General features: G+C 37.0%; 1 protein-coding gene and 1 pseudogene across 6 annotated transcripts in view; both read right to left on the bottom strand.

Moving 5' to 3' along the window:
• LOC149951346 (uncharacterized) overlaps positions 1–2,856 on the bottom strand; it is a 468,892-nt gene extending 466,036 nt beyond the window's left edge. For 3 of the 6 annotated variants that reach the window (XM_090167983.1, XM_090167987.1, XM_090167988.1), the window contains exon 1: positions 9–114. The gene's annotated coding sequence lies outside the window, so the exon portion shown is untranslated. Of the gene's footprint in view, positions 1–8; positions 115–243; positions 382–2,593 lie in introns of those variants that run through there. The other 3 variants (XM_090167985.1, XM_090167986.1, XM_090167984.1) reach the window with 3 other exon arrangements.
• Positions 2,857–10,615: 7,759 nt separating this feature from the next.
• Positions 10,616–10,972, bottom strand: LOC149951345 (uncharacterized; annotated as a pseudogene).
• Between the last annotated feature and the right edge of the window lie 14,961 nt (positions 10,973–25,933).

Raw genomic sequence — 25,933 nt, 5'->3', positions numbered from 1 at the left:
GTGGTCACCCTATCTGAAAGTGATGATTGAAATTACATATTGTTGACTAACATCAGACGAATCAAGGACGTTCATTTTAAATGAATTTAAGACTATTTGCTTGAGGAAGATGCCAATTAAAGGGCTGGCAAGCAGGCGGAGCTCAGGGCAATTGTTGCGAGGTCACAGGTTGTAGAATGTTGAGATGCGTATTGCACCACAGTTATGCAATTCTACTGATAAACTATAAGGTTTGACAGTTACTTACTCTCTCCTATTTGGGGGTGGTGGTGGAACTCATTGGTGGGCACCCTGTCTCTGGAAGGCTGTCGATGATCTGGATTCCAAGCTGCTGGATTCCAATATACACTCAGACAAAAATTCGCCAGTGATTTCGTATTTCAAAAAGAATCTGGATTTTAACAAATAACAAAATTTAAAGACATAATCCACAAAATTCTCAAACTAACTTACAAAACCAGCAAATACAGATAGATTTTATAAAAATATACATATCTAAGGAAAGACACGCAAATTCAATTAAAAACCGAGAAATCCTCCTAAAATTACAAATCCGCAAATTCAATTAAAAACCGAGAAATCCTCCTAAAATTACAAATCCGCAAATCCAAGGAAAATTCCGAAAAATCCATCTATGCTCGACCCTTGGGTTGGTATAAGCCGTGTGATAAGCTTTGAAGTAGTAGTGCGTGATTAGGAGAATGGTAGGAAAGGACCTTAAAACTAGGCCTTAGTTAGGGACATTTCGTTGTCGGGTTTCCGGTTCTACACTGGGGCAAAATAAACAATAATAATTTTAAAATTCAAAGAAAAAACCTAAGTACAAAAATAACTAAACAGATGAGGCTAACGGTGTCTTATATTCTCCCACCGCGTTTTTAAACACAATCCCTACGAATTTGTGTGTAATAGTTTCACGTACTGTGTCCGCCACCGACGTCAATCGATTGGAAATATCTCGCCCTCGCCGGCATTGATTACATTTGTGAGATCGGAGCCCCAGAAGTGGGGAATTTGCCCATTTCAGTGATTTTTGAGATTTTGGAATTTCAATGTATATACCTTTTTTAAATTAAGACATATATTTTTAGTTAGTTCTGATCATTTCTGAACTACGTTTTCGATTGCATTATGAATTTTAATTTAAAGCGAGATTTCTGGCAAATTCGCGGGCCCCCACAACCCGCGTACGCACTATGGTCATATTGGATTTTTTTTGTCAACTGATACAAACACGGCTTCGATAAGTAAGTGTCACACTTATTTGTTAGTTCTAGCCAAACACGACTTCGATAAGTAAGTGTCACACTTATAAGTTACTTCTGGCCGTACACGGCTTCGACAAGTAAGTGTCACACTTATTTTTTACTTCTAGCCAAACACGACTTCGGTAAGTAAGTGTCAAACCATAGACAGTATATATCCCTAAGGGGACGAGAAATCGCCTACCTTCCACTGCATTAACGTCGCTGTTTCTCTCACTGACGCTCTGTTATTGAAAGAGGGGGGGAAACAGGTAAGCTTCTAAGCGCTTCAAATGACCTTGAAAGTTCCCGTTTTTAAAGTACGGCCGTCTTTATTCACACACGAACTCTTGCAGCTGGCCGCAAAGCGACTGTGGTGGGGGTCTAAAAATCAGAGCGTATTCTCGTCCCCTTAGGGATATATACTGTCTATGGTCAAACTTATTTGTTACTTCTAGCCAAACACGACTTCGATAAGTAAGTGTCACACTTATTAGTTACTTCTAGCCAAACACGACTTCGATAAGTAAGTGTCACACTTATTTTTTACTTCTAGCCAAACACGACTTCGATAAGTAAGTGTCACACTTATTAGTTACTTCTGGCCATACATGGCTTCGATAAGTAAGTCACGTGCTCTGCAAAAACGAACGTCTGCGGAAATGCGGTTTAAGTGGCGCACAAGGGCCCCTAATTTTTCTAGAGCGCCATAGCCCGGCACACCATTAAAAGTAAGATAAATACGTATTTTAAATAGAAATCAATTTTTTATGTAAATCAACGCTCAAAATCAGAAAAGGGGGGATGTAGCACCCCCCGTTTAAATTATAGAGTTGAAACTTGCACACGGTGTAGAGGTATAGCAATAATATGGATTGAAAGAGGAACGGAATTTAAAAGTCAATCTTATCCAAAATTATAAGACTGCCTATTATTTTTTAAAGTGTTTAAGAGGGGTTGGATAGAAGAGGCTGGCAAATCGCCGCTAACTACTTTTAATCCGCGGCACTTGGTTGTGCATATAGTTTTTCCCCCGACCTCCAAACTCAGTGAAAAATAGGTCTTTTTCAACCGAACCAAATTATTTTTACACTTTAGACTATGCTCTACAACTTTTCTATTGGAACATTTTGCGTGACACCTACCGGTGAAAAAATAAATTTTCCAAAACGGCACACAATCGTTCGATTTTAGTGAAATTTAGTAAGCAAAACCTTCCATACCTAACAAATAAACCCTGATAATTTCAGAACCCTAGCATAAATACATTTTGAGAAAAATGGCCTGATCGAGCTAATTGAGACACTCTGTATACCCTATACAAACTAAAAATAATACAATTTACAGACCTATTAGAAGAGACAATAGAGTTAGCAGTCGTCTTTAAGCGCTTCTTATGAGCCTCGCCAGCCAAGTGAAGGATCATGATGTTGATTTCGCTGATGAAAAGCTGTCGCTAACACTTTGAACTCCGATAAAGCACGGCGTGAAGGCGATTAAATAGGCAAATTATTTTTTTCCCTTTTTTCGCGAATCTTGCGTCACCCGCGGATAACACAGTTTTTATTAGAAGTTATTCTTTGATACGCACGACTGGCCTCTGAATACGGAAAAAAGTATATCACCCGCCGTAAAAAGATTGTAACATTAGGCTAGTGATTAGATAGAAGGAGGCGCTCAGGTCTGATGGCGAACATAAGCGTAGCTCTCCCGTTTGTATCGCGTCGCGAGCGTCTTTCTCCCAGATTGCCGACAGGGCGACAATGGCCGAACGAAACACAGACCTGTAGAACTAGAACCAGCGGAGGAACAGTCCGTATGTGTTTGCAAACCTTTTAGAAGAGACAAAAGAGTTAGTTGTCTTTACGCGCTTTGTATGAACTAATAAATACAACCCTATTAAAGACTCACCTAAAAAGATTTCCACATGAACATGTCGAAACGGACATTACACAAAAACGATGTTAGGACTTAGGAGACCTACTCTATGGGCTGGACGTAAAGTAGCTCTGGTTTCAATAGATGTCGCTAGCGACGAAATAAGAAAGGCGTTGATTGGATCGTTTGTAATTTGGTCAATAACATAAATTCCAACATTTATAAACAATATTTTTACATGGGATATATAATTAAGATTAAATTCCACTAAATAAATTATAAGTCGTCTAACTATAATACTCTACACTGGCTCTCTGACGACGTTATCATTTTGGCTATTTTAAATTTTAGCTTTCTTTTCCATAAATAGGTTGCACCACGCTCTCCAGTAAAGTCGCGTTTTTCGAAGAATCGGCTATACGCATGGTAACCACTAATAAAAGTGGAACTTTCATGATACAGGTGGCAAAGATAGAGCCGCCCGTGCACTGGCTTTAAAACTTGTTAATAGACTCGAAATCATTTTTGTATTAGATATCTCCAAAAAGGTTGAAATTTCAGCAGTTCATCAATTGTTGAAATTTTCTTTCCTCCACAGATTTTTTTATAATTAAAAAATACTTCTGTTAATAGGCACATCTAAAATATTTTAATTTGTACAAAACAGGTGATTCGTAGAAAGCAATTAAATCGAAATTTATTACTTTTAATCTTTGTCGTTTGGCGAAGATTGAAGTTAAGTTAATTTTTGTTAAAATCTTGAAAGAAACCATTGTTTACAATAAATTAATATTGTTTTATTGTGAACGTGTTCCATTTATTATTTTGGTATACTTAAAAATATACACTCTTCACGAATGTTACCTTAAGTATATGTAAGATATTGGTTGTTATCATTAAAAATACCAAATCAAAGAGATAATTAAAAAATGAAAGAAAGGAAGATGACGGCCCCCACTCGAAAGAGGCGCGGGAGATCTATAAATTTTCGTAATGCAGACATCAAGGCCATTCTTTCCGATTACGTCATATTTTAGAAATATTAGATTAGCAATATTGTGTAGTTTTGTTTCACACCATTTTATTTTGGTTCGTCACGAGTTCTTTGGTAGCGGTGAAATTACCCGGGGAAAATTTCATAACTAACGGTCAATATATCCAGGAAAATATGCACGTTAACCGCCAAAAACAATCACTCCTTAATCCCAAAGGAAATTATTCTATTACTACAAAATATGTATTGTTTCATGAATTAAGGTAGGCGAAATATTAATACTTTCATTTCGTTTTGTTTTGTCAAAAGGATGCGTATGAGCATTATTGGATTTAAATATTTCGAGCTAAACCTGGGCACGGCCCACTGCGCATGCGCTCGCGTTCTCTCGCCCCATAGCGGCCCGCTCAAAGAATTTCAAATCCATGTATTGGCGCGAATCAAAAGTTTAGCGATTAGTGTCATCGTCGTCCGCCGGGAGCGCTTCGTCCCAACCCTAAAAACGCGTCTTTTTACCTCTCCGAGGGGACAAAGTCCCCTAGGAGGGGTTATACAACGACCGTGTCTGTCTGTGGGTCTGTGGGTGGGTCTGTCTGTCTGTCAGGACTGCGAACGCGTTCGCATTTTCGGTGCAAAGTGTAATCACTGCGTACGCAGTTTCTCAAAGGGTTGGCAAAACCACCGTGTGACGGTGAGCGTTAACGGATGCATTTGCGGTTTGGTTTGGATGGTGTTTTTTCGCTCACCGTCGTGACGGTTTGGTGTATTACGTTTTTGTAATGTTTATGCGTAGGTTGTGAGTGTTGAATTTGTTGTGTTTGTGTTCTGATGGTTGTGCATGTTGAGTCTGTTGTGTTTATATGGGCGTTTTCTCTCCAACTTCTTCTTAATGACTTTGGGACGGACCGAGTGCTGAGTGTAATGCTACCTCTCAACGTCCAATGGCAGGGTTTCCACCAGTTGTACACGGTATTCGTCTTAGTATCAATTTGCGATCGCATCGGGCGGGATTTGAACCCGAGACCTCCTGATTAACAGGCGGACGTTCTACCACAGAACCACCGACACTTGTTACGCCTTATTGAAAATTAGACCTTCAGCTTTATCGGAAGCGTATTTAATAGAGTAGGAAATTTTGGTTTAATTGAAATAGAATTGAAATTGAAATTATTGCATCGAAGAAATTCTAATTTAGCGTTTCTCTATTGATTAAAAACAAATGCGCCACCCAGGTTTCGAACCCAGACCATTCGGCTTGGCAGTCGAGCGCTCTACCACAGAACCACCGATAGCTGCTTAGATTCACTGAAATTAAGACAGGCATCGTAAGCATAATAGGTAATAAAGTCTTTTTTTATTAATGAATTTATGAAGGCCTAATCTGGTATTTTTTAAAGGTTAAATCTTGTTTTAGCGCAGTCAGCCGAGATTAGAGGGTTAAAGGGTAGACCCTGTGGGTGGTCCACTTTCTTAACGACCTATATATAGTTCTGTTAATTCAAAGGAGATAATTTAACGTTAATTGCTTTAAGAGCTGGCGGTTAGTCAAGTGGCTCTCTGTGCTTTGTTGATGGTAAGGTTTTTGCTTCTTGTAAATACATTTGGTGTGGATATTTGGATATCTACGATTTCTAACGCAGTCAATGATTTCTTGGGTGTGCGAGTCATTATATGATATTGGAAATTGGACGGCATTGGTCTTTTTCATGTGGTATGCGTCACAACGTCAACAGGAAGTGAACGAGTCGTCCACTACCAGATATCTACGGTATCTTCATCAAGGGCGAGTGTTGAAATAAAATGAGCGTTAAAGATGCGGCAAGTATTTCGTAAGCGAGTAATTCCAAAAAGCCTCTGTAGATATTTCTTTCATTAAAATTTGCTTCGTATTATATTTAACTGATAAACTTGTTCTGTAAAAGGGTTTAATTCAATTGTGCATTGTTATAGTACGTCTAACTTACTGTTGTAACTACTTAACTTATGATATTCTGAATAAATTAAAATTGGTCGTTTCGTCTCAATTATTTTAATTATAATTAAAATTTTATACCGGGCGGGATAGAAATGGGTTAATATTTTTAACAAATAACTCTAAATTGCGGAGATATATCTTTAAGGGTTATCTCGAGAAATTAATACCACTAGGGACAATTCTTCCGAGGAGAGGTATATTTTGGCTTGCCAACTTGTTACAACCGATTTAACATCATACTCTATGGTGGGAAACTCAACAACTGATGAGTACATGCTGCTAAAAAGTACCTAAATATTCTTAAAGCTAATTTTTTTCATTTTTATTTTGTAATTGAAAGTTATATTTCCATTTATAACTTAAAAAATTAGGTTATAATTCAGTTTTTTTTTCAAATTGTTTAGCAAGAAAGTTAACCCTAGTTAGTTTTATTTACAACTTTTACCTTGTCTTGTAGCCATTTTTCCAAACATATAACCAGAAATACATGCATTTCTGATATAACTATATAATTTTCATTATCTTCTAAAGAAAATAAAATGTTTATTTAGGTGGAATTTGTTCATTTTTATTATAAACATGTTCTAAGATTTACATTGTTTGAAACCCTTTTAAGAATAAGTTCCAACATATATTTATATGGTTTCGAATTTCATTTATCAATAAGTCAATGGATTCACTAGATTATACAAACTATTGAAATGTAATAATACAGTTTACAGGTAATTAGAAATTAAGTAATTTTTATTCAACAATTTAGTTACCCTTACTTAACAAGATTAAAATGCTTTTGCGTTCCTTATTGCAAATCTAAAAAAGTGATGAAATTCTGTGAGAAAGATGGCTGAAAATCATATCACATCACGTGATAATTACAAAATAAATGACACATCAGCATCAAGTGTAGTATGCAGTTTACACTTTAGTGACACAGATAAAGGTACAGAATTCATCTCTAACAGACAATTGTGGGGCTTGACATTTTCAAAGAACCTGTAAACAATTTGGTTATAAATGCACTGGCGTCTCTAGACCCTTGGGGGTGGGATATACTGACCTGAAATTAAAAATTAGTAGTCCCTCAAAAATGTAAATAATGTTTAGTCATTTTCTTGCCTCTTAAAATCAAGTAACCAAATTCAAACAAATATTAGATTTATTGATTAAACAAATCAAATTTCGAATTGGGATTTACTACTCTCCGCTCCTTGATTTAATTTAACTATCAGACAGAGGTGGTTTAAAATATCCAAAGCAGAAGTTTGTTTGATTATCTCAATTGTTTTGACCTTCATAGAGGGAGCGATTCCATATTTACGAGAAATTTGTAACAATTTGCCGAAGCTTTCTAAATGTCCTCTTTTACAGTGTGATTGCAATGACACTCATGCTTCCAACTTCTGCAAAATTTATCTGTGACAAAATAATTCCACCTTTAGTTGATAATATAACACGGTTAAATTTCAGGCTGATACGAGAAACTTAAAGAACTTAGTTTTAAGCCTCAAACGATAAAGTTTCTCCAAAAATAAATAGACATTTTTGGTTTCTCCAAATGTGAAAAGTCCAATACAACATTTACGGCAGTCATTCCTGGAAACAGATAAATAATAACTTTGTTTAAACTTCTCCACATTATGGATTGTAAATATTTAAATAATAACTTACTTTCCATTTCCCAGTTATTAAAATATTTGCTATTGGCTTAGCTACAAGCGTTAATTGTGATTATCCCGGCAGTCTTTTTCATGGACGTGTTGTCAACTGTAACAGCTGACTCAGTAGCGAGAGCATCTGACATCTGGTGATTTTAAAATATTATTTTCGGCGGGAAAAACAAACGTAAAAATTTTGAAAAAGTGATTAAAACGTATAAAAAGAGTTGATTTACCTTTCATTTCCTTGAAAATGCCTATTAATTCTTAATCTTTTTCATAATAAATCAAAAAACCACATATCTCCGTAGGATTCAATGTTAAAGAGGGGTCAGATTATAGCGCTCCAGCCTACGTAGCGGCCACAAATGGCATTCTCTATTTTGGGCTGATTGAGCGGGCCGCTATGGGGCGAGAGAACGCGAGCGCATGCGCAGTGGGCCGTGACCTGGGTCACGAAGAATTCAATCATGGACACTGTATCTCTAACCGGACGGGAAAAGCAGCATAAAAGAGGTACCCCCTCACTGTCCGTTTGCGGCCTACTTCGTATTAGCTGAAATAGTCGGCCGTACTCGATTTCCAGGGCCGTCAAGGTCATTCGAAAGAATATAAACCTTATTTCTTTATCGTTTGAAATGCGCCATCTACTGGGGATTCGCTAGGTATTATGGGTATCAACATTTTCGCGATTTCTGTCTGCTTAGCTAGGACTGTATAAATCGTCTGCTACTTAAGTTATCGGTAAGGCTTAATAAGTTTAGGTGTAAAATACGATTTTCAAACGAGATCGAGAGACAAAACAGGTAATTTATAATAAATAATTTCGCTTATTTTATTGAATGTTCAATTTTTAATGATAGTATATTATTTACAGTTCTTCAGAAACTCCCAAAAGGGGAGGAACAAGATGTTGTGTTATCGGTTGTGGGAAAAACAGCTACAAGAGTAAAGCTAGCTTTCATTTGTTTCCAAGGGACAAGACTTTGAAAGAGGAATGGATTAGTAGGATTCAATCAGCTCCTCATGATTTCTAACCATGCACAAGTTCAAAAGCAAATTTTGAAACTGGATTCCTTCAGCAACTAGCAAAATCTGCAGATACCATTTCAACCCAGCTGGAGTCAAAGCCTTTCAAAGGTTGGAAATTAACTTATAATTATTTATTTATAATAAATTATAACATTTTTACCTTGTTTTTATTCACAGTACGGTTAGGTTATAACTATCTGGTTCTTCCTCCGGATGAAACGTTGTTGCTAAGAGCAGATGTTGTTATTAACAACGAGGAAAGTACGTTACCAGTACCACAAATGAGCATGAAGAATGAGTTTACCATCAGCCACTGTGAACATTTGTGTATAATAAAATACCATTACTCATCAATTATTAATGAAAAGGATGCTCTGATTAACCAGTTGATATTTGAAAATAAGGAGCTTAAAGAGAAGTCTTCAACCCTAGAAAAAAATAACGAAGACACCTTAAATGAATTAACGAATAAATGTAAACAATTAATAAATCTTGAGATGCAATTTAAGGTTTCCAACGCCACTAATAAGTCATTCAGCGTAACCACTAATCTACAAATAAAAACATTGTCATATTAAAAACTACATAGCAATAGCAACGGTAACTATATTTACACCACAGTCTATCCACTATAGACTCTGTTTACACTGTAAATGCAACTTACTTGTTTTGGTTTTCCATATTTGAAATATGTATAAGAGATTTCTATTCCTCACATTACCACCTTGGCTTAAATTTCAACTTTAACTATAAAAATTTAATATTTTGTATAATTTTAGGTACGAAAACTATAAAGAATAGTTTAGGAATAAATTGCTTACCTGTTTAAAGTATTCAACTTTTTCATTATCATTAAATAACCCTTTAAATTACGAAGATAATGCAGGAACGATTTAAAAAAAAACTATTCCTAAGCAGACGATCTTTCTGAAAAAATTTCAAAGAACTCTTGGGAAAATTCGATTTCCCATAATTTTCAGAATAATTTGAATTTATTTCACCAGGTGTCGTATTCAAACGATAAAGAACGTTTTTTCGACCACGTGACGAATTATATGACCTTGACAGCCCCGAAACTTTAAAAATTCTTGAACCTCCCCCCCCTTTACAGAGAGACGGTGGCGGCGGCAGGTGATTTTGTATGGTGGAAGCTACAGCTTTTCCCGTCCGGTTAGAGATACAGTGTCCATGATTCAATTCACAATTAATCAACACGTCCCCGATAAAAGCGGTGCACCTAACCCAATGTGGAACCATTTATCCCCCATTCCAACTATTTTTAACAATAGGTACTTTTGGTTTTTTTTTGGTTTTGTTTATTGTTTTTGGTTTATTATTATTGGAAATTAATTGTAACTGTAACTAAACCGAAGATGAAACGAGAAAATATTATTATGGAAAGAGAGAAGCTCCATCCTCGCACAGTTTTATTTTCTACTAAAAAAATACAAAAGAAAAACAACAGAGTTCAAATTCCACGTATAGACAATATATATATATAAGTTCCCGTTCGATGTCTATTTACATAGTCCAATCAACGATGTTAATTCTTGCGTCTTTAGTTTTTCCAGTGGTTTGGTTAACAAATCTGCCAGCATTGTTTCCGTTGGACAATATTCGAAATCAAATACCTTTTTTTAAATCTTTAACAAAATGATGTCGCGTATCTATATGCTTCGTTCGCTGAGTTACACCATCGTTTTTGATCATTTTTAGACAACTTTGATTGTCCTCAAATATCTTGATTTGTAACACTTCTTGTTGTAAATCGTCTTCGAGCAACCTTTTAAGCCAAAGTGCTTCACGACACGTTTCAGCGAGTGCCACATACTCCGGTTCAGTTGATGAGAGCGACAATCGTTTGTTTACGGCTTGCCCAACTTATAGTTCCGCCCAGCCATTGAAAAATCAATCCAGAATTTGATTTTCGGTCATTTACATCTCCGGCCCAGTCCGCATCTGCGAATCCGGTTAGTGTATTTCCTTGGGTTGTCTCAGATCCCAGTTTCAGTTTCAGATCCTGAGTTCCTTTTAAATATCGTAAGACACGCTTTACCGCAATCCAATCCATTTGCATTGGATCAGAAATATTTCGACTTAAAATCGATACTGCAGCTGCAATGTCGGGACGAGTGCAGGTAGCTACATATAGTAAGCAGCCGATGGCTTGGCGGTACATATCATTATTAGGCATATTTTCACCTTTTTCTTCTGTTTTTTTTAATATATCCGGTATCTATTGGTGTTTTCGTGGGTTTTGCGTCTTGCATCCCAAAGCGTTTGAGAATGCGTGAAATGTATCCGGACGGGTGAATGATAAATTGTCCATCTGCATCGCGTTTTATTTCTTGACCTAAGTATAATTGAAGTTCTCCGAGATCTGTTATTGAAAAATGTTCCGTCAACAAGCTAGAAAAATTATCTATGAATTTGTCTGAACCGACTGCAATAATGTCGTCTACGTACACGAACACGTAACACCATTCATTTTCAACTTTCTTGGTGTACAGACATTTGTCAGCAGTCCCTCTCCTAAACCCGTTTTTTTCGAGAACATCGTACAATTCTTCATTCCAAACACGAGCTGATTGTTTCAAACCATAAATGCTTCTGTGTAATTTACAGACTAAATGCTCGGTTTCTTTTGAAGCGAACCCCGGTGGTTGTTTCATATAAAGTTCCTCTTCTAGTTTACCATTAAGAAATGCTGTTTTGATGTCGTAGTGACGTACTTTCAACTTTCTATGTCCAGCAACGGTGAGTAGCGCGCGAAAAGTTGCTTGTTTACCAACAGGCGCGAATACTTCATCATAATCTGATCCAAATTTTTGAGAAAATCCTTGTGCGACTAGACGAGCCCTCTACCGACTGATCTTTCCTTTCGCATCTCTTTTGGTTTTGAACAACCATTTACACCCGATGGCCTTCTTGTTGGGTGGTAGTTCCGTAAGAGTCCATGTCTTGGTAGCTTCTAGGGACTTGAGTTCCTCAGTCATTGCTGCCTTCCATTCTGCCTGTTTAGGACCAGATATAGCTTCATCGATACTGCAGGGGTCATCGGTTGTTGAATCAATCTTGCATGCAATCATGGTTTCAATTAATCGAGTCGGGGGCTTCCCTTTGTTCACCCTTGCAGAGCTGCTTTTGTCTTGGTTCCTTACAGCGTCATCTTCCGACTAACTCGTATCGATGCTTTCGGTTTCATGGTCGCTTGCTAGCTCCTTTTGATCTTTCACCTCATTCTTTAAAAGTAACCAGCACTCTTCTTTGTCACGTTTAGTTTGTTCTGAACAACAGTATTTTTCCACGAACTTGATATCTCTATTTATTGTGATGAGATTGGTCTGCGTGTCAACTAATCTGTAAGCCTTTGAGCCATCCTCGTAACCAACGAAAGTTAATTTGTTCGCTTTGCCGTCGAGTTTCCGACGTTTTTCATCAGGAATGTGAGCGAAGGCTACGCAACCGAAGGTTCGAATATGACTTAGTCCAGGTGCTTTACCATACCAGTGTTCATAAGGCGTTTTCTGGATCGTTCTGCTAGGCAACCGATTTTGTAAGTAGCAGGCGGTGATTACAGCTTCGCCCCAATAGCGATTTGGAAGCTTTCCATCTGTAAGCTTGGATTAATAATATGTAACATATTATTAATCCAAGCTGTAAGCATGCATCGCGCCATTTCAGTTAAAGTGCGGTTCTTTCGTTCAGCCACGCCATTTTGTTGTGGCGTGTATGGGGCAGTTAATTCCCATTCAATTCCTTCTTTCTTTAGAAACGTCTTTACTTCTCTATTGACATACTCTCCGCCTCGATCGGAACGGAATTTCTTCGGCTTGCGAGAATATTTTGTTTCGCAAAGTCGCACGAAACTTCGAATATGCTCAGCAACTTCATCTTTCGTCTTGAGAAGTGACACGATGGTGTATCGACTGTGATCGTCAATTACAGTAAGAATGTACTTCTTACCGCTTGGAGGGACTGTTTGCATCGGTCCGCATAAATCCGTGTGGATCAGATCTAATATTAATTCGGATTTCGACCTTGATGCCGGAAATGGCATACGAGCCATCTTTCCCTCTAAACAGGTTTCGCATATACTTGACTCCCCACAATTTGATAATTTTATCCCATTTCCAAGCTGTTTTTAACGAGTTGCGTAACAGCATCTGGGTCACGGTGTCCCATTCTTCGATGCCAAAAATGAATGCGAGTCTTCATTGTCGCATTGCACGTCTAGACAGCTTCTATTGGTTGATCTAATTTGTATAAATCTCCATCGCAAGTTGCGGTTGCGATAATTTTTAAATCCAGTTGAATAAACTTGCAATTCTCTCCAACAAAAATTATTTTTAGCCCATTTTTCACTAATTTTCGCACGGATAATAAACTACCAGTTAGCTGCGGTACGTATAAAACGTCTTGGACTTCCGCTGTAGTTTCTGTACCGTTCTTGAGAACACAACGTAGTTTACCGTTACCTTTTCCTGTAGCCTCAAGAGCTCCGCCATCCGCTGTGTAAACGTTATCTTTAAAAGTTTCGTCCAGTTGTGTAAAAAATTATTTGTCATTTGTCATATGACACGTAGCGCCGGAATCAATGTACCAAGCGTTACCACTGGGCTGGCTAGTAACTTTGAACAATGTGAACTCATCTTTTGTTTCAATTGACCGTTTGACAAGGCTAGCATGCTGTGTCCCTGAATCATGTGGTTTTCGCTCATTTCTTTGTAATCTCCAACAATTTTTCTTAGAATGGCCTACCTTTCCACATTCCCAGTATCGTCCTTTCAGTCTAGAGGCAGCGGTTTTTATGTCATTTCTAACCGTTTTAAATGCAGTTTGTTTTTCACTGTATTCGGTTTTGCCAGTTAATCCCTCTCTTCGTTTAAATTCATCAATTAGCTTTCCTTTCACCAGTTCCAAAATTAATTCGTCTTCATCTCTGGTCTCTAATGCTATTATTAGGATTTCATAACTTTCCTTTAGACTGCATAGCAATGAAGCTACAACCAAATTATCTTTTAAATGTTCACCCAAGCCTTCCAAGCGATCGACGAGATCCAGCATTATTTCGAGATGTTCTTCCATATTTCCCTATTCAGTCAATTGACTACGACAAAGTCTTTTCAACAGGAATACCTTGCTACAAAGAGTGCTCTTCTCGTGGTAATCTTTGAGCGATGTCCAAACGTCAAGCGCCGACGTTTTATCTCGAATATACATCAATTGATTATCTTCAACCAGTAATCCTATCGTCGCCCTCGCTTTATTATCCTGTTTTCTCCAAATAGCTGTTAAAGGTTCCGGTGGGTTGTCAGAAATCACATGCCAGATATCTTCTTTTATTAGAAACATTTCCATTTTAAATTTCCAAACTTGGTAGTTTGAGCTATTCAACTTCGCAAACTGTACCTTCGTCGTATCAGCCATTTTCCTTTGTTTAGTTTCAGATTTGTGCGTTCACAATATCTATTGTTTACCAGACCACACCACACCCACGTTCATACGAAAACTAATTTTAATAACGCAATTAAAAGCATCCTAGGCCCATAACCTATTGGAAATTAATTGTAACTGTAACTAAACCGAAAATGAAACGATAAAATATTATTATGGAAAGAGAGAAGCTCTTTCCTCGCACAGTTTTATTGTCTACTAAAAAAATACAAAAGAAAAACAACAGAGTTCAAATTCCACGTATAGACAAAATATATATTTATATATATATAGCGTTTACAGAGAAGGGGTCGCCATCTAGTGTGATAGATAATAACTTTGCCACCCGATTACCACGGTGGAGCTCTTTGCCATTAATCAAGCGGTGGCTTTCGCTCGCAGTGAAGGTCTCGGGAATATTGTCGTATGCTCCGACTCCCAATCGGCCTTGGCTATGATTTTGGGGGACGGCCCTGACCCTCAAGTGCTACGTTTCCGGAGCCTCTGTCACGGTTACCCCGGGCGTGTTAAACTATTGTGGTGTCTGGCTCATTCCGGTATCCCAGGGAACGAGATGGCGGACAAATGTGCCACAGTAGCGGCTATCGACCATCCTGCGCGGCCGATGGTTTTTTTGCCTCGCACCAAAAGCTACCTTAAAACACGGTTTTCGGTTCTGGTTACGGACTCTTGGCAGGTTTCATGGAACCACCTTGTTTCGGCTCGGGGCGTCGGGTGGTACAAGACTGATCCGTCACGGGACTGTATTGCGGGTCTTCGGTTGCCACGTTGGCAAGACTCGTTAGTAGCACGTGTTAACTGTGACCGGCTTCCAACTTCCGCGGTGCTTTTCCGTTTTCGCTTAAGAACGTCTTCGGTGTGTCGCTCCGGTCAGTGCGCGGCGATAGAGACGCTACACCACATTCTTTTTTAATGTCGGGCGGCTAGCGGTTCCCGCCATTCGTTTTTATGGCACGCCATCCTGGTCAAAATTAAGTTGAAATATAGGGTGATGTTTTGGAATTATAGGGTGATGTTTTGGAAATAAAGGGTGATGTTTTGGAAATATAGGGTGATGGTTTGGAAATATAGGGTGATGTTTTGGAAATATAGGGTGATGTTTTGGAAATATAGGGTGATGTTTTGGAAATATAGGGTGATGTTTTGGAAATATAGGGTGATGTTTTGGAAATATAGGGTGATCTTTTGAATATATAGGGTGATCTTTTGAATATATAGGGTTATCTTTAGGAAATATAGGGTGATCTTTTGGAAAATTAGACCCTCGTCCATTATAGACCTATCTTTTCTCGAAACACCAGGAGGGTTGCATTCCCCGATTTCATGATAAGTGAGCGGTAGCACTGCCAATAATAGTTTTAAAGCAAAAGCGAGAGATGGCGATAGCGTCGCTATTTTAAAATCACCTTGCACCCTATATTTCCAAAAGATCACCATATATTTCCAAAACATCATCTTATATTTCCAAAACATCACCTTATATTTCCAAAACATCACCCTATATTTCCAAAACATCACCTTATATTTCCAAAACATCACCTTATATTTCCAAAACATCACCCTATATTTCCAAAACATCACCTTATATTTCCAAAACATCACCCTATATTTCCAAAAAATATCCTACAATTATTTGTCAGGGATTACAATAATGCAAAAAGTTTTAACCGTAATTTATTATTTAGAAAGATATTCGTGCAGAGTGTATGTTTTAATGTATAGCAAAATTGTAAATGGAACAAGATCACAATGATAAAAATTATTTTAATGTAAACAATGCTTTATTTCAAGATTTAAACAAATATTAACTTTACTACAATCTTCGCCAAGCTATAAGTAATTCATTTCGATTTAATTGCTTTCTGCCAAGTCACCTGTTTTGTACAAATCTAAATATTTAAGAGTTGCCTATCAACACAAGTATTTTTTTCAAATATATTACAGATTTATAATAAAACTTGTAGAGCAAAGAACATTACAGCAATTGATGTACTGCTGAAATTTCAACCTTTTTGGAGATATCTAATACCAAAATGATTCGGAGTGTCTATTTTGGCCCGTTTTTCGGGCCAATTTAGCTGATGACTATTTTGGCCGTTTTTCGGGCTAAATTAGCTTACTTTCAAATGATTAGCTATTTTGGCACCGCGCGGCCAACACAATTTTGGCCTGTTTCTCAAATCGTGCGAAAATAGAATTTGGCTGGGTTACCACTATTTTGGCCTATTTTTCGGGCTTTGATTATCTACAGGCGAAATTAGTCACGGCCGCGCGAGATCCGGGATTTAAGGGGTGAAATGGGGGTAAAATCGTCGAAAAGTCAATGTATTTATGATATTTCTCGCGACGATTTGTTTTTTCGTATATCAACATATTGTGTTCAGACCAACTTGTTTCTTTATATCCGCTTATCTCGAGTGGCACTTGAACGTATTTCTTATCGCGTTTTATCGTACGGAATAAGTTGAAATGATGTAAAAAGTTATAACCTAGGTGGGAGATAGCGCGGATTACCCGGGAACGCGGTTAATTTAAATTTAAAACATGGATTTGAGTGTTTTGACTTCATTTTAATATCATTGTAGTACTTTAATACGCTTGGCACTTGAACCTATCTCACGAGTATTTCGCCTGGGTGAGAGATAGCGCGCGCGTGCGCGGATTACCTGGAGCGCGGTTAATTTAAATTTAAATGAAAACATGGACTGAAGTGTTTTAAAAGTGACGTCATGGCATATTCGAAGTAGTTGTTAAAGTGACGTAGAATGGAAATATTTTTTCTTTTAGGTGAATCTCTATGGGAGTTTAACATTACAATAAAGCTAATAGGTCCAGTTTAGGGTACTTATGGTCCGAAATAGGGTACTAAGTTACGTTTAAAAGAACCTTTTGTAACAATTCCAATATGTAAATATAGGTATAAAAATACGATAAAAACCACTTACCTATATTTTAAATACGATAAATTAAAAATACCTAATTAATGTACTAAAAATTAAGTTACGTTTAAAAGAACCTTTTGTAACAATTTCAATATTTAAATATAGGTATAAGGATTGAAAAATACTTAAAGTAAGTGGTTTTACTGATAAACTCTTAAAGAATTTAACTTTAAAGGGAATCTTAGATTATTGTTTTTAATTTTATTCAAGTTCAAAACGTATAAAGAGTCCTTCAAATATTATAAAAGGATTTTATTTACAAACTAAATTCATATTTTCTTCAAACTTAGAAGTTAGTTTGTATGAAATACTTACTAATACCTGAAAAATGGACTTTAGGCCATAACGTCGATGCCGTTGCGTATTGCTAGATCTGAACGTGGAGCTAAAGATACATGTACTATAGAATAAATTAAAGGGGAATAATTTTAGTAACCATTAATAAATAATTACCTATACGTCCATATGAACCCGCAGGTACCCTTATGCTTATATCCGTTTCAACTAAAATTATCTCTCCGGCGGGTTCATATGGATTAATATCATTAATTAAGTATTTTTAAAAATTTTAATATCGGAATTGCATTTTGTTGTAATAAAAGCAGAGTTCAATCTTAGCTTGTATATGAGTTAGTTTACAATTCCTCGCCGGGGTGAAATATTCTGTCTATAGAAAATTGAAGATAATTTCTGTACAAATTTAAAATATTTAAAATACGTTCAAGTGCCACTCGAGATAAGCGGATATAAAGAAACAAGTTGGTCTGAACACAATATGTTGATATACGAAAAAACAAATCGTCGCGAGAAATATCATAAATACATTGACTTTTCGACGATTTTACCCCCATTTCACCCCTTAAATCCCGGATCTCGATCCAGAACCTAAACCTGAACCTAGGTTCGGAGTGTCGACCTTACTTTCCTTCTACTTACAGTTCGATATTCATGGTTGAAATGAATAAATTCATGACGTTAGTAGTAGAAAACCCGCAGCGAAAAGCACTTTTGAATAAAAAAGTAGCGGGGGGGGGGGGGGGGTAATAGTCACGGCCGCGCGGTGAACACTATTTTAGCCTGTTTTTATTTTTCGTCGTAATTCCGGGGCCAAAATAGTGATTCCACCCTATAAGGACTAAATAAGCCTTCAAATTCATTGCTGCGAAAAACAGGCCAAAATAGTGTGCGCCGCGCGGCCGTGACTAATTTCGCCTGTAGATAATCAAAGCCCGAAAAACAGGCCAAAATAGTGGTAACCCAGCCAAATTCTATTTTCGCACGATTTGAGAAACAGGCCAAAATAGTGTTGGCCGCGCGGTGAAGACTATTTTGGCTAAATTGGCCCAAAAACGGGCCAAAATAGACACGGCCGAAAGGATTTCGAGTCTATTTACAAGTTTTAAAGCAAGTGCACGGGCAGCACTATCATTGCCACATGTATTATATGAGAAGGCCCCTGTTATTCGAGATGACTATGAATTTAGCCAATTCTTCGAAAAACGCGACTTTACTATTCAAAATAGCCTAATGATAACGTTGTCAGAGAGCAGTTGTAAAGTATTATAGTTAGACAACTTACACTCTATTTAGTGGACTTTAACCTAAATTAAATATCCCACGTAAAAATATTGTTTATAAATGCTGGAATCCATGTTATTGACCAATTTACAAAAGTACCGCCTTTTTGATTTCGAGACTAGCGACATCTATTGGAAAAAGAGCTACTTCACGTCGAGCCCAAAGCCCATAGAGTAACGGACTCGCATAAAGTGGAAGGCTATCAACAAAGCTTGTTCACACTTTTCGTACGCAACGTCTTGTTTTCGAGGCGTGAAACTAACAAGTCTAAAGTTAATGTACAATATCTGAATAAAAAATTAGGTACATACCTAAAACAATTAAAAACTACACCATCGCTGTTCCGACTATATTTATTCACGCCTCGAAAACAAGATCGCCCAATAGAATTAAGGTTTCATGCGCTTCCATAGGGCCTTCCACTCTATGTGAATGGTTTATTGGTCGAGCCGCCACTCGCCTTACGACTACTAGCCTCACGAACCAAAAATATTGAAAACGTCCTTTTTATTTATAAAAACATTGAACTATTAAATACAACCCTTTTAAAGACTCCCCCAAAAAGATTTCCACATGAGCATGTCAAAATCAAGATTGAATTCGTTGGAAAATATTTAAAAAATTAGTGCTCGTCATTAACCGACTACATTTATGTGTGCATCAAGAAATGCTCATTTTAAATCATGTTTTTTTTTCGCCGGACCCCACAACCTATTTTAGATTGAGGGACAGGTGCCATCTGTTTTCCAATATTTTATGTTTGACCTAAGAATCCTCTGCGATCTGTGGTTATTTTATTGCAGTCTCTCGACCCGTGCTTTTTAGGGCAGCGCAAGATTGTATTCAAGTTGCTATCTATGCTATTTTGACTATTTCTAGGTAAAGTGTTGGCTATACTATGTTATGATATCTTGGGTATTACTATACAGGGGGTTAACTAGACTATGTTTGATTTTTCGGAGAATATTTTCAACGACGCTATTTTATTATACAGTGTGTTTGATAAAATTGTTTTTCAAGGTGATTGGCTTAGGTGTTAATGTACTAGTTTGTGCTGCTTTTGGTAAAAATTCCTTTTAGGTTAATTTTGATATTAATCCTAATGAACTGGGTTATTGATATTTCGTTGAATTTAGTTTTTTATGGAGTTAAAATTACTTTTTTGTTGTTAATGCTTAATGCGTAAGTTAGTTATGTAAAACTGTGGGTTGTTTTATACATTAATTTTAAAATACAGGGTGTTTAGAGTATTTACTTGAAATTTCGTCTTAGGTTATTATATTGCGCTTATTAATTAATTGACATATAGTTCATAATTATTGGTCAGGTTGTTTAATAATGCGTGGCTAGTTATTGTTTGGTAGTTGATGCTTAGTGCGTTTGTTATGTTAAACCCCAGGGTGTTTGACACATGGTTTTAAATATACAGAATTGTTAAAAACGCTCATTTCCGACAAAATTATTCTTGGATTTTTATAGTACGCTTATTAAGTTCATGTACAAGATGATAGATTTTTACCTCTCCGAGGGGACAAAGTCCCCTAGGAGGGGTTATACAACGACCGTGTCTGTCTGTGGGTCGGTCTGTGGGTGGGTCTGTCTGTGGGTCTGTCAGGACTGCGAACGCGTTCGCATTTTCGGTGCAAAGTGTAATCACTGCGTACGCAGTTTCTCAAAGGGTTGGCAAAACCACCGTGTGACGGTGAGCGTTAACGGATGCATTTGCGGTTTGGTTTGGATGGTGTTTTTTCGCTCACCGTCGTGACGGTTTGGTGTATTACGTTTTTGTAATGTTTATGCGTAGGTTGTGAGTGTTGAATTTGTTGTGTTTGTGTTCTGATGGTTGTGCATGTTGAGTCTGTTGTGTTTATATGGGCGTTTTATCTCCAACTTCTTCTTAATGACTTTGGGACAGACCGAGTGCTGAGTGTAATGCTACCTCTCAACGTCCAATGGCAGGGTTTCCACCAGTTGTACACGGTATTCGTCTTAGTATCAATTTGCGATCGCATCGGGCGGGATTTGAACCCGAGACCTCCTGATTGACAGGCGGACGTTCTACCACAGAACCACCGACACTTGTTACGCCTTATTGAAAATAAGACCTTCAGCTTTATCGTAAGCGTATTTAATAGAGTACGAAATTTTGGTTTAATTGAAATAGAATTGAAATTGAAATTATTGCATCGAAGAAATTCTAATTTAGCGTTTCTCTATTGATTAAAAACAAATGCGCCACCCAGTTTTCGAACCCAGACCATTCGGCTTGGCAGTCGAGCGCTCTACCACAGAACCACCGATAGCTGCTTAGATTCTCTGAAATTAAGACAGGCATCGTAAGCATAATAGGTAATAAAGTCTTTTTTATTAATGAATTTATGAAGGCCTAATCTGGTATTTTTTAAAGGTTAAATCTTGTTTTAGCGCAGTCAGCCGAGATTAGAGGGTTAAAGGGTAGACCCTGTGGGTGGTCCACTTTCTTAACGACCTATATATAGTTCTGTTAATTCAAAGGAGATAATTTAACGTTAATTGCTTTAAGAGCTGGCGGTTTGTCAAGTGGCTCTCTGTGCTTTGTTGATGGTAAGGTTTTTGCTTCTTGTAAATACATTTGGTGTGGATATTTGGATATCTACGATTTCTAACGCAGTCAATGATTTCTTGGGTGTGCGAGTCATTATATGATATTGGAAATTGGACGGCATTGGTCTTTTTCATGTGGTATGCGTCACAACGTCAACAGGAAGTGAACGAGTCGTCCACTACCAGATATCTACGGTATCTTCATCAAGGGCGAGTGTTGAAATAAAATGAGCGTTAAAGATGCGGCAAGTATTTCGTAAGCGAGTAATTCCAAAAAGCCTCTGTAGATATTTCTTTCATTAAAATTTGCTTCGTATTATATTTAACTGATAAATTTGTTCTGTAAAAGGGTTTAATTCAATTGTGCATTGTTATAGTACGTCTAACTTACTGTTGTAACTACTTAACTTATGATATTCTGAATAAATTAAAATTGGTCGTTTCGTCTCAATTATTTTAATTATAATTAAAATTTTATACCGGGCGGGATAGAAATGGGTTAATATTTTTAACAAATAACTCTAAATTGCGGAGATATATCTTTAAGGGTTATCTCGAGAAATTAATACCACTAGGGACAATTCTTCCGAGGAGAGGTATATTTTGGCTTGCCAACTTGTTTTTTAATTTACATTTAACATTGAAAATATATTTAAAACATCGTGGGCATTGTATGTACTCAAATGTCCTTGACATCTTATTTAGTTATGTATACGAACGTCCTAGGAAATTAAATTGACAAATAATCATTCATCAATTTATGAACAATGTAATGAACATTCAAAGCACAACTCTTAAATGATATTTTTTTACTTTAGCAAATTTTCAATAAGAAGTGTTTTTTAAAGCCATCTTTTATATAAAGATACACATCTGGAAATGGATTAATTACCCACGATGGTCTCAACAATGTGATTGGTCAGATCAGCTATCACTAGGAAATAAGTGTTAAAATTCGGGTAGAATTTTTCACATGGTTTTGTGATTCTTTATTCGAAAAACTTTCCAGCCCTAACGGTGGTTTTGTCTTTGCTAATAATAATCAGCTAGGCTAGGCTAATAGCCACGGCATCACCATAGGAACAAAGTATTCTAGCGACTTCTAATGCCTGTAAACAGGAGGCCGGGTTACAATACGTAGGAGGGTGGTGGCAAGTCCTTCATGTCACACGAGCCAACAGCTCCCTACACTCACTATTACCGTTAACGTCTTTTTTAAACAAAGAGGAAACCGAAGAACTCGAGGAAAAACCCCTTTAACTAGTGGTGAGAGAACTTACAACCTCAACGCACAAGGAGTGGTTCCCAGATTTCACCCAGTGCCACAAGCTGTGATCGAACCAGACTCCTCTTGCTGCGAGGCGAAAGTGCTAGACAACCCGTCACCCTTTTCCTTTTTTTAATTTATGTTAATGGTCAATTTCCAGGACCTAACAAATAACTAAGAAGGCAAAAATAGTTGAAGAACCGAAAAGAAAGAAAGATTGTTATTCGGAAATAGCAATCGCGATACCAGATTCCCAACTTAAGTTAAACCCGTCATTGCATTGCACAAGTGGATCGAAAGAAATAGCCAAATTGAATGGTCACGCGGTGGAGCACTGATTTATAATGAACGCCCTATAGTTAGATCTAATATCATCGACATTTTACACGAATCAGTTAAAGGATACAGAACTAAATCGAAACACGAAATTGTTGGATTAAATAATTTTGATGAATTGTTGGAAAAGGAAAATGTATCAAAATCACTTGTAAAAAATAAATTCGCCTTTGAATCCCTAATTGATTACGTGTCTCTTACTTCCAATGATTCGAAAGAGAAGACGTACGATCATTTAGGTTATTCACACCCAGTCCCGAATTTATGTATGGCAATGGACTATTGAGTTGGATATATTTGAAATAAAAATATAATCCCATATCCGGTTTCAGTTCTTTCGTTGACGAATGACACCTCAACATGGCATTAAGCGACGATCCTACTCCGTCTGGGTTGCTAACCTCTTTATCGTTATCAAACTTAAAATCCCCCAAAGTTGTTACAGCAAGTTGATGTTTTTATTTATTATTAACGTTTTTAATTTTTTGATTTTGCTTACTTTTATCATGAACAGAAAATGAACTGCACACGGAATGGAGCTTGAAGAAACATACTTCACTGAAAAAGACGCCGGTAGTTACGGAGGCAGTTGTGGGCGAAGGTTATTCAAGTGACCATAAACGACGTGAGCGAATATTTAAAACGACAGGGTACACGTTACACCGACGTTGAATGGATCGTTGGTAAATTGGCAATAACATAAATTCCAACATTTATAAACAACTTTTTTACATGGGATATATGAATTAGGTTAAAGTCCACTAAATAGAGTATAAGATGTCTAACTATAATTCTCTACAACTGCTCTCTGACAACGTTATCATTAGGCTATTTTGTATAGTTAAGTCGCGTTTTTCGAAGAATTGGCTAAATTTTGGTCATCTCGAATAACAGGGGCCTTTTCATATAATATAGGTGGCAATGATAAAGCCGCCCGTGCACTTGCTTTAAAACTTGTTAATAGACTCGAAATCATTTTTTATTAGATATCTCCAAAAAGCTTTAATTTTCAGCAGTACATCAATTTTTAAAAGTTTTATTATAAATCTGTCATATATTTAAAAAAATACTTGTGTTGATAGGCACCTCTTAAATATTTAGATTTGTACAAAACAGGTGACTTGGTAGAAAGCAATTAAATCGAAATGAAATACTTATAGCTTGGCGATATATAGGCTGAAAACAAAACTCCCCTCTCAATACACACCAGACTTCAGTACCAGAAAAGGCACAATTCCACTTAGGGCAAGACCACCAGGTACTACATGTATATGCCATTTAGAGCGATGCCACTAGGTACGTTTCTACTAACGGCAATGTCCCTTCGTACAATGTCCCTAAATAAGATGCCATTAGGTACGATGTCAGTTAGGGCGTTTGCAATTAATACCATCCTCACTAATACCTGTCCCTTCTTAGCCGCAGTAAAATGCCCAGGTGTACCTATATATCCCCTTTTTTCTCAGCGTAGCTGAGCTTTTTCCGATAAAATCTGACCCTTCTTCTGAACTGAGGAATAAAATAAAATTTCAGGACCATTGTACTAGATTTTAATATAAACAATAATAAAGAGGAATGAAGATTAAAAATTGCAAAAACCATTTCTTGTACAATAAATGGTTTATTTAAATCTTTAATTTTTTTTCAAATCTTTAAAATTCGGACGACTTGTTTCGCCACCATTCGGGGGCTTCATCATGATCCAAGAGAATGTTTTAACATGGTCTCTTTTATTATCCAGTCCCCACCGTCGCATGAGTTAGACAAATATAAGGCGCTAGTCCAATGACACCTGCTTTGAATTAAATATCCATTCCAGTAATGTCGCAGTAGAAAACCTTTCCCTGTCTTGATTTTGCCAATAGTATCAAGTAGATGAATATTTGGCAGTATTTGGACAGTGAATTATCAAGGACGGAATGATTCAAAATAAACTGGTCTCTAGTCACTTGATATCAAAGAAGTACGCCACTACTTCGACCAAGATAATGTTTTTACAAGGTCTCTTTTATTCTCCGGTCCCCACAGTCGCATGGGTTAGACAAATATACAGCACTAGTCCAATGACAGCTGCTTTACATTGTATACCAATTCCAGTAATGTAGCCGCACGAAACCTTTACTGACTTAGTAGATGAATATTTGGCAGTAATTGAGCAGCGAATTATCGAGGAATGAATGATTTGAAATAAACTGGTATCCAGCCACTTGATATCAAAGAATTATGCCACTACTACCATCAAGGAAATGTTTTTACAAGATATTTCATATTCTTCAGTCCCCACACACTGAGAGAAAAAATCCCTGTTCAAATTACATGAAAGTGTTGGAAGCAGGGGATGCCAAAACGTTTCTGTAAATTTAACAGCTTATTCCGTATTATAATATTACAAGTATTTTTATGTTAATTTAACATGATGAAATAGCTGTAAATAACCCAGTAATAAAGTTTGTCAAATCAACCTGAATAACAGTCTGGAGTACGTGAACCTCATACGTAATTTTATTGGCATATTAAAGTTGGTTTTACACATCCGTCGGTAGAAAATACTTTTTACATCTCAGTAAATTCGATAAGTAGCAGATAATTAATTCAACAAACAATATTTTAGAAAATACACTAACACTTTTAATCAATTTTACGACTATGAAACTGAATTTTTGACGTGATAGCTAGGGAAAAAGGTAATATTCACATTTTCCATTAAAATATATTTAAAAGGTTATCCGAACAGACAATTCGTTAAACTCCGGGGCTCAACGGGTCAAATCCCTCAGACAGACCCAGTAATGCACAATTACTTCTTTGGTTTTCCCAGGTTAGGTTATGTTCAATTTGTTTTGGTTAGTAGTTATTAAAGTTTCACGCGTAAGGCTGATTTCTAGTACATAGCTAAGGTAGTCTACGTAAAGAGACTATATTCCAAAATATATCCTGATTATAATTTACATTTTTACGAAAATACTGATACAAAGCTATTTCACTAGTAAAA

The sequence above is a fragment of the Leiobunum rupestre genome, chromosome 3, assembly GCF_980474605.1.
Source record: "Leiobunum rupestre chromosome 3, qqLeiRupe1.1.hap1, whole genome shotgun sequence".
NCBI lineage: Eukaryota > Metazoa > Arthropoda > Arachnida > Opiliones > Sclerosomatidae > Leiobunum > Leiobunum rupestre.
The sequence above is the reverse complement of the archived record's forward strand: the minus strand, read 5'-3'. Positions and strand labels throughout refer to the sequence as shown.